Below are 10,278 nucleotides of genomic sequence, written 5' to 3'. Positions count from 1 at the left end.
CTACCATTTCAAGTATGACCTCATGTTAGTTCCATTCTGTGTTCTCTGAAACACTTTCACCTGTTTGGAGAGGTCTCACTGCCACTGCCAATCAATGACCCGTTGATTTGAGCCAATCAAAATGGGCTGGTGTTGATTGAAAAGCATTTTGATACAAGCCTGTGCTCATAAAAATGCATGTGCTAATTCTACTGCTCACTCTGTACTTGATGCGGCCTACACGTTGTTCGAACAATTCAAATTATATTTTGAAATGTAACTTTTTCTTTCCGGGAAACCCATGAGCAAATACAGTAATCCTAATGTACAAACACACACTCACACACACACACACTGTATGCTTGCACAGAGGAACAGGTTGTTTTGACCACACCTGAAAACTCACTCTAAGAACAATGAACAGGTTTCTCCTGCCGCCTAAGACTTAGACTATAGCCTACGGCAAATGGGTTGTTAATAAAAGTGGAAATGGAAGTTTCTACATTCTGCAGTTTATTCATTGACAGCCTTGAACACACAGGACAGAGGGCAAGGACAGAGGGCAAGTACTGAACAGAGCTGCTATGTTCGTGTTATATGGTCAGTAATGACTTTCACTGTACAGGTGTTGAAGGCTTTAATACTGAAACACACACTATCTTTCTCCCTCTCTCCTTTGAAAGGCTCTTGTTGTGTTGTTTTTTGTGTGTATTGTGGTCTGGGAATTGTGATCAAGCCCGTTTTTGTTGTTGTACAATACTGTGACAAGGGATTAGTATACAATGATATCAAACTGGCAGCTATTTTAGCAGTGCACAGCAGCCCCCAACTGATGGTTAACCCTTGATCAGTGGTGCTTAGTGTGTTGTGACCCCAGCTGTGTGTGCCACTTAGATGATAGAGGCAAAGAGAGAAAGGAGAAGAGAAAGACCACTTACTAACTTGAAGGAGAGAAAGGAGAAGATAAACACTTAGTAGATGGTAGATATTGTGTATGACAGTGTGAGGAGTTTCAAAATGCAAACAAGCATATACAGTATTCGTGGAGTATATACAGTATTCGTGGAGTATATACAGTATTCGTGCAAAGGCCCACAAGCACACACACACACAGGTGAAAATAAATAAGTACTCACAAAGTAAAGTATTTTGCGGGGTCGGACAGCTGACCTTGTTAAAGACGGTCAACAGACAGCAACACCTTCTCACCCAAATGTACCATGTCAATATGGTACACCACAGCCACCACCTCTCTCCCTCTGTCTCTGTCTCTGTCTCTCTCTCTCTGTCTCTGTCTCTGTCTCTCTCTGTTATCTTGTCACAGATCTCTGTTAGCATTAAGCAGCAAGTAACTTTGGAACTTTACTTCCTCATTCTCTCTCTCCCCACCTCTTTCTTTCTCTCTCTTTCTCGCTCAATGTGACACACATCACAGCACAACAGAAACATTCACAGAATATTTGCTAAGATCCCCATTAAGTTCCAGTCACGGTTTTATCTAACATTAGGATGATAACATCCTAAACCATTCAAAGAACGTTTTTGATAACAAAATGTTGTTGTTTTGTCTTCAGAAAATGTTTTCAATTAAATATCTTCAGAATGTTCTCCTTACATTCACTTACATTCACTAAAATGTTTTGCACAGCATTTGGAGCAACTGCCTCAGAACATTCCTCATACTTCCTCAGTAGGTTTTCGGGTAATGTAATAGCACAATGTACTAGGAATGTTTTTAGGTCATACTGCTGCAACAAAATGTCAGAACGATAGAAATAGTTCTGAGAAAACATTACGGGAACGTTCTGCTAATGTTGATTGAAATGTTATTAAAAAGACTGATAACAACAAGCAAGGAATATTCCCACAATGCTCTCATAAAGTTATAGTGTGACGTTATGACATGATTGTTCCAATAACATTCTCTTAACATTATTCAGCAATCATGTCTGGATTCAATTTTTAAAAAATTCCGGAGAAAACATTATTGGAACGTTGCGCTAACGTTAATGGAGATGTCATCCGAGACATCTACCCAGGTATAGGATCTTAATTTGACCACACAGCAAATCAAAATTGGTTCTGTGAATGTTCCCAAAACATTCATTATGTAGCTCCGAATGTTCTAATAACAGAAAAACAATCCAGTTGTGCTGATGATCATACAATGTTATATAAACATTCAGCTGATGTTGCAAGAACGTTCCCAGAACACATTTTGTCTGTCCTTTAAAGGTTCCCACAATATTGGGGACGTCACAAGAGATATCTTTCCAAAACATAAAAACTGACCAGTTGTGTTGATGACTATACAATGTTGGCATTAAGGTTGAAAAAATATTCCTCTGATGTTGCAAAAATATTAACAGAGCATATTTTTTATGTTATTAGGAAAGTTCACAAAACATCATTAGGTTTGTAAGAACAGTGTGGGGACATTGCAAGAGATACGTTCCCAAAACACAAAATCTGTCCAGTTGTGATGACATTCTTACAATGTTTGAATTAGGGTGCACAAAACATTCCCTCAATGTTCTTAGAATGTTATTCCTATGTTCCCAGAATGATAAAATTACATTTTGAACAGTCCATGGTGTTTTCTTTTTCCGTGTGTTATCTTACTGTTGAGGAAGTTAGTTGTACAACAATCCATGTAGAAACACATATGGCACTTATTTGGAATCACATGACAATTTATTTGACATTTATTGTACAAACATACAGTAGTTTCACTGTATTTGTTGATAGCCACAAGCGGAGATCAAGCCTGGGAGCTTTGGAGTGTTATCCTTGGAATGAAACCACTGGTCCACTGGGATGGAACACACATATTTATCTGTTTACACTTTTACTCTGACTTCTAAGATCTGGTTATCCAAAAGAGAGGATAACTAAATCTAGAAAAATACGTGTATTTTATTATTTCTTACTCTACCAAGTTTGTAGGTAAAATACAAGTCAATACATCCCAAGTTTACAGTATATAAAGAAGATTGGTAGAGTACAAAATAATAGAGAGAACGTATTTTTCTAGATTGAGTTATTCTCTCTTTTGCAAAGACAAAGATCACATCCTGGAGTCAGAGTAAAGGTGTAAACAGCTTTGTGTTGCATCCCATCCCCGTGGCACGGTGGACTAACTCAAGGGATATCACTCCAACGCTTCAAGGCTCTATCCCCGCTTGCGACTATCAACAAAGTAGGTTAAAAGTGGGGCCTCCCGAGTGGTGCAGTGGTCTAAGGCACTGCATGGCAGTGCTAGCTGTGCCGCTAGAGATCCTGGTTCGAGTACAGGCTCTGTTGCAACCGGCTGCAACCGGGAGACCCATGGGGCGGTGCACAATTGGCCCAGTGTTGTGAGGGTTTGGCTGGCAGGGATGTCCTTGTCCCATTGTGCTGTAGTGACTCCTGTGGCGTGGCGTGGTGGGACGGGCACGTGCACACTGACATGGTCACCAGGTGTACGGTGTTTCCTCTGACACATTGGTGTGGCTGGCTTTTGGGTTAAGTGGGCAGTGTGACTTGGTTGGGTCGTGTTTCAGAAGACGCATGGCTCTAGGCCTTCGCCTCTCCCGAGTCTGTACGGGAGTTGCAGCGATGAGACGACTGTAAATTCCAATTGGATACCACTAAATTGGAGAGAAAAAGGGAGAAAATTACAATTAAAAAAGTAGGTTCAAACTATGTTTGTAAATAATTGCCATATGTGTTTCTACATGTGTCACGTTCGTCGTAACATTTAAGTGAGGAGGACCAAGGCGCAGCGTGATAACAATACATTCTTCTTATTTATTGGAATACGAAAACGAAACGAACACTATACAAACTAATCAAAACAACAAACAGACGAACGTGAAGCTATACAAACAATAAGTGCAGACACAAGCAACTTACACATAGACAATCACCCACAAACTACCTAATGACTATGGCTGCCTAAATATGGCTCCCAATCAGAGACAACGATAGACAGCTGTCTCTAATTGAGAACCAATCTAGGCAACCATAGACATACATACACCTAGACTAAACACTGCCCCATAAACATACAAAAACCCCTAGACAATACAAAACACATACATCCCCCATGTAAAACCTTGGCCTAACTAAAATAATAAAGAAAACAAAGATAACTAAGGCCAGGGCGTGACAGTACCCCCCCCCCAAAAGGTGCGGACTCCGACCGCAAAACCTGACACAGAAGGGGAGGGTCCGGGTGGGCCTTCTTACGGCGGCGGTTCGGGTGCGAGGCGTGGACCCCACTCCACCATAGTCCAAACCCGCTTTGGTGGCGCCTCTGGAGCGAGGACCCTTACCGCGAGTTCCGGACTGAGGGGCAGCTCCGGACTGACTGACGACTCTGGCCGGTCCTGGCTGACTGACGGCTCTGGCAGGTCCTGGCTGACTGACGACTCTCGCAGGTCCTGGCTGACTGACGACTCTGGCAGGTCCTGGCTGACTGACGACTCTGGCAGGTCCTGGCTGACTGACGACTCTGGCAGGTCCTGGCTGACTGACGGCTCTGGCAGCTCCTGGCTGACTGCCGGCTCTGGCAGCTCCTGGCTGACTGACGACTCTGGCAGGTCCTGGCTGACTGACGACTCTGGCAGGTCCTGGCTGACTGACGACTCAGGCAGGTCCTGGCTGACTGACGACTCTGGCAGGTCCTGGCTGACTGGCGGCTCTGGCAGCTCCTGGCTGACTGGCGGCTCTGGCAGCTCCTGGCTGACTGGCGACTCTGGCAGGTCCTGGCTGACTGACGACTCAGGCAGGTCCTGGCTGACTGACGACTCTGGCAGGTCCTGGCTGACTGGCGGCTCTGGCAGCTCCTGGCTGACTGGCGGCTCTGGCAGCTCCTGGCTGACTGGCGGCTCTGGCAGGTCCTGACTGGCGGGCGGCACTGGCAGCTCCTGACTGGCGGGCAGCTCTGGCGGCTCCTGACTGACGGACGGCTCTAGCGGCTCCTGACTGACGTACGGCTCTAGCGGCTCAGGACAGACGGGCGGCTTTGATGGCTCAGGACAGACGGGCGGCTCAGACGGCGCTGGGCAGACGGGCAGTGCAGGCGGCGCTGGGCAGGCGGACAGCTCAGATGGCGCTTGGCAGACGGGCAGCGCAGGCGGCGCTGGGCAGACGGGTAGCTCAGACGGCGCTGGGCAGACGGGTAGCTCAGACGGCGCTGGGCAGACGGACAGCACAGACGGCGCTGGGCAGACAGCAGACTCTGGCCGGCTTAGGCGCACAGTAGGTCTGGTGCGTGGTGCCGAAACTGGTGGTACCGGGTTAAGGACACGCACCTCAAGGCTAGTGCGGGGAGCAGCAACAGGGCGCACAGGGCTCTGGAGACACACAGGAGGCTTGGTGCGTGGTGCCGGAACTGGTGGTACCGGGCTGGAGACACGCACCACAGGGCGAGTGCGTGGAGGAGGAACAGGGCTCTGGAGACGGACTGGAAGCCTGGTGCGTGGTGTAGCCACTGCTGGTACTGGGCTGGGGCGAGGAGGTGGCGCCGGATATACCGGACCGTGAAGGCGTACTGGCTCCCTTGAGCACCGAGCCTGCCCAATCGTACCTGGTTGAATGCTCCCCGTAGCCCGACCAGTGCGGGGAGGTGGAATAACCCGCACTGGGCTGTGCTGGCGAACCGGGGACACCATGCGTAAGGCTGGTGCCATGTACACCGGCCCGAGGAGACGCACTGGAGACCAGATGCGTTGAGCCGGCTTAATGGCACCTGGCTCAATGCCCACTCTAGCCCGGCCGATATGAGGAGCTGGGATGTACCGCACCGGGCTATGCACACGTACAGGAGACACCGTGCGCTCTTCCGCATAACACGGTGTCTGCCCGTACTCTCGCTCTCCACGGTAAGCCTGGGAAGTTGGCGCAGGTCTCCTACCTGACTTCGCCACACTCCCCTTTAGCCCCCCCCCCAAGGAATTTTTGGGGCTGACTCTCAGGCTTCCAGCCTCGCTTCTGTGCTGCCTCCTCATACCACCGCCTCTCGGCTTTAGCTGCCTCCAGCTCTTCACGAGGGCGGCGATATTCTCCAGGTTGTGCCCAGGGTCCTCCGCTGTCCAGAATTTCCTCCCAATTCCATGAGTCCTGCGATCGCTGCTGCTGCTTCTTCCCACGCTGCTTGGTCCTAGGTTGGTGGGTGATTCTGTCACGTTCGTCGTAACATTTAAGTGAGGAGGACCAAGGCGCAGCGTGATAACAATACATTCTTCTTATTTATTGGAATACGAAAACGAAACGAACACTATACAAACTAATCAAAACAACAAACAGACGAACGTGAAGCTATACAAACAATAAGTGCAGACACAAGCAACTTACACATAGACAATCACCCACAAACTACCTAATGACTATGGCTGCCTAAATATGGCTCCCAATCAGAGACAACGATAGACAGCTGTCTCTAATTGAGAACCAATCTAGGCAACCATAGACATACATACACCTAGACTAAACACTGCCCTATAAACATACAAAAACCCCTAGACAATACAAAACACATACATCCCCCATGTCACACCCTGCCCTAACTAAAATAATAAAGAAAACAAAGATAACTAAGGCCAGGGCGTGACAACATGGATTGTTGTACAACTAACTTCCTTGACAGTAAGATGAAAGGAACATAGAAATAACATGCAAAGAATATTGAGGTAATGTTTTGTGCACCCTGATACAAACACTATAAGAATGTCATCACAATTGGACAGATTTTGTGTTTTGGGAACTTATCTCTTGTAATGTGTTCCCACAACCTAATTAAATATTCTGGGATCCTTTAAAGAACTCAGAATGGCTGTTCTGTCAACATTCTTATAACATCAATGGAGTGTGTTGTTCACCCTGATGCAAACATTTTCTGAATGTCAGCACAACTGGACAGTTTTAGTGTTTTGGGAACTTATTTTGGGAACTCCACAATGTTCCCACAACCTAAAGAAATGTCTAGGAACTTTTAAAGAATAATGAGTAATTTTAGGTAACACTTTACATTCAACCCTTACATTAGTGTGTCCTTATTACTGGGTAATTATTACTCTGAATACAGTGCAACAAGCTCTTTAAGTATTATTGCACTGTACATACAGCAGTGAAAAGTAAGTACTAGTTTAAAAGCAGTAAAAGTCTAGTGTCATTATGTGAATGGTTCAGTCATTATGTGAGCCAAAAAGATAACCAAGGACCTCAGCCACCCAAGCCACGGCCTGTTCACCCTGCTACCATCCAAAAGGCGAGGTCAGTACGAGTGCATCAAAGCTGGGACCGAGAGACTGAAAAACAGCTTCTATCTCAAGGCCATCAGACTGTTAAATAGTTACCACTAGCCGGCTTCCGCCCAGTACCCTGTCCTGAACTTTAGTCACTGTCACTAGTCGTTTACAACCCGGTAACTCAACCCTGCACCTTATAGGCTGCTGCCTATTGTAACGCCCTGGCCATAGAGAAGCTTTTATTCTCTATTTTGGTTAGGCCAGGGTGAGACTAGGGTGGGCATTCTAGTGTCTTTATTTATATGTTTTCTGTTTCTATGTTTTGGCCGGGTATGGTTCTCAATCAGGGACAGCTGTCTATCATTGTCTCTGATTGGGAATCATACTTAGGCAGCCTTTTTTCCTTTGGTGTTTGTGGGTAGTTGTCTGTGTTAGTGGCCTGTATAACCCTAGTCAGCTTCACGTTTGTTTTTGTTGTTTCTTGTTTTGTTGGCGACATTTATAACATTCAAAAATAAAGAAAAATGTACGCTCACGACGCTGCACCTTGGTCCTGTCATTTCCACCCTGACGACGTTCGTGACACCTATGTACATAAACATCTAACACTGGTCACTATAATAATGGAACGCTGGTAACTTTAATAATGGAACGCTGGTCACTTTAATAATGTTTACATTATGTTTTACCCACTTCATATGTATATACTGTATTCTAGTCAAGGCCATCCTATTTAACTATTGCTGTACATATACTATTCTGTCCTACATATTCTACATATATACTATATTTTCTATCCACATACTGTCCATAATGTCTAGACATCCCATCATATATATATATATACTCCGAACCTCGAGATTGCTCGTCCTTATTTTTCTATATTTCTTCATTCCATTCATTTACTTTTTTAGATTTGTGTCTATTGTTGTGTATTGTTAGATACTACTGCACTGTTGGAGCTAGGAACACAAGCATTTCACCTCACACGCATTAACATCTGCTAAATATGTGTACGCGACTAATACAATTTGATTTGATTGGATTTATTTGGTGAAGACAGGGCTGTGTGTTTGAGGCGGAGTGGGAATGTTGTAGAGGAGTTTTAGTACGACATCACCCCAGGGTGCTGATTGAGACATACTATAGCAACAGGGTTTAACTTCTTGGAACTATAGGGGGTGCTGTTCCGCATTAGCATATTTGGGTCTCCAAATTAAACTGCCTCGTGCTAAATTCTTGATCGTACAATATGCATATTATTGTTATTATTGGATAGAAAACACTTTCTAGTTTCTATAGAAGTTGGAATTTTGTCTCTGAGTGGTACAGAACAATATCTACAGCACTTTTCATGACAGGGGTCAGATTTCAGAAATTTTTACCCCTGATCTGGAGTCTGTTTTTAAGGCGACAGTGAATGCTATGAAGAAACCGACACTGCCTACGTCTTCCTCTGGGTGTCTGTACGTCATCACGTTTTGAATGGAATCGATTGGACAATCACAGCCATTATAAAAGACCAAAATGTATAGGGACCTCCCTTTCTCGTCGCGCGCCTGAAGCGTGAAGGACATCGGACTTGCCTCGTTCCAAATCGTTGTCTAACCAGCAATATTTCTCCGGTCATGTTTTCAGTCGTTATAGTTGTTAAAAACATCATAATGTAGTTAATTTGAACCGTTTTATAGCAATTTATATCCGTTTAGTGCGATTTTGAGGAATTTCTTTGTTGTGCACTCTGAAACTTTGGACACGTTTTGGGGTCCCGTTCGATCGTTAGTGGATATTTCGAAGGACAGAGGACATCTATCGACCAAAAGACGTTTATAACATAGAAAGGATACATTGCCCAAGAATCTGATGGAAGAACAGCTCAAAGTAAGCAATATTTAATATGATAAATCGTTGTTCTGTCGAAATATTTTAAACGCATATTTCGCCATTTTGTTTGGTATAGCTTCACTTGGCGAACCCTGTATTGAAAAGTAAGGATAATTTTAAAAATGTAAATCAGCGGTTGCATTAAGAACTAATTTGTCTTTCGATTCCTGTCAACCCTGTATTTTTTAGTCAAGTATATGATTAGCTTTCGATTAAACTAGATCACTCTGAAAGCTGACGTTCCTCATTTTGAGGCTTGAGTTGTGACTATTTCCATTGTATAACCACGGTTTTGTATGGCTAAATATGCACCTTTTCGAACAAACTGTATATGTATGTTGTAAAATGATGTTACAGGAGTGTCATCGGAAGAATTCTGAGAAGGTTAGTGAAAAAATTAATATATTTTGGCGGTGATTACGTTATAGCGCTCTTTGGCTGGAATCGATGCTCTGGTAACGTTTGCACATGTGGTATGCTAACTTATCGATTTATTGTGTTTTCGCTGAAAAACGCTTAGAAAATCTGAAATATGGTCTGAAATCACAAGAACTGGGTCTTTCCATTGCTATGCTTTGTCTATTTTTATGAAATGTTTTATGATGAGTAAATTGGTCATACACGTTGCTCTATCTAGTAATTCTTGTCGATTTGTGATGGTCGGTGCAATTGTAAACTGTGATTTCTACCTGAAATATGCACTTTTTTCTAACAAAAACTATCCTATACCATGAATATGTTATCAGACTGTCATCTGAAGAGGTTTTTTCTTGGTTAGTGGCTATCAATATCTTAGTTGAGCCGAATTGGTGATAGCACCTGAAGGAGTAAGAAACTGATGGAGTTAGAATAGTGGTGTATTTTGCTAACGTGTTTAGCTAATAGATTTACATATTTTGTCTTCCCTGTAAAACATTTTAAAAATCTGAAATGGTGGCTTTATTCACAAGATCTGTATCTTTCATCTGGTGTCTTGGACTTGTGATTTAATGATATTTAGATGCTACTATCTACTTGTGAAGCTATGCTAGCTATGCTAATCAGTGTGTGGGGGGTGGGGGGTGCTCCCGGATCCGGGTTTCTGAGGCAGTAGAGGCTAACCTAAAAATATCCTTATCTTCACTGACACACAGTCACTCATGCACCCATGCATGAATGTCCTTTGTGTTCGCAGTGGCCATGG

Source organism: Salvelinus alpinus, chromosome 25, assembly GCF_045679555.1.
Source record: "Salvelinus alpinus chromosome 25, SLU_Salpinus.1, whole genome shotgun sequence".
Lineage (NCBI taxonomy): Eukaryota > Metazoa > Chordata > Actinopteri > Salmoniformes > Salmonidae > Salvelinus > Salvelinus alpinus.
Note: the sequence above shows the minus strand (reverse complement) of the source record.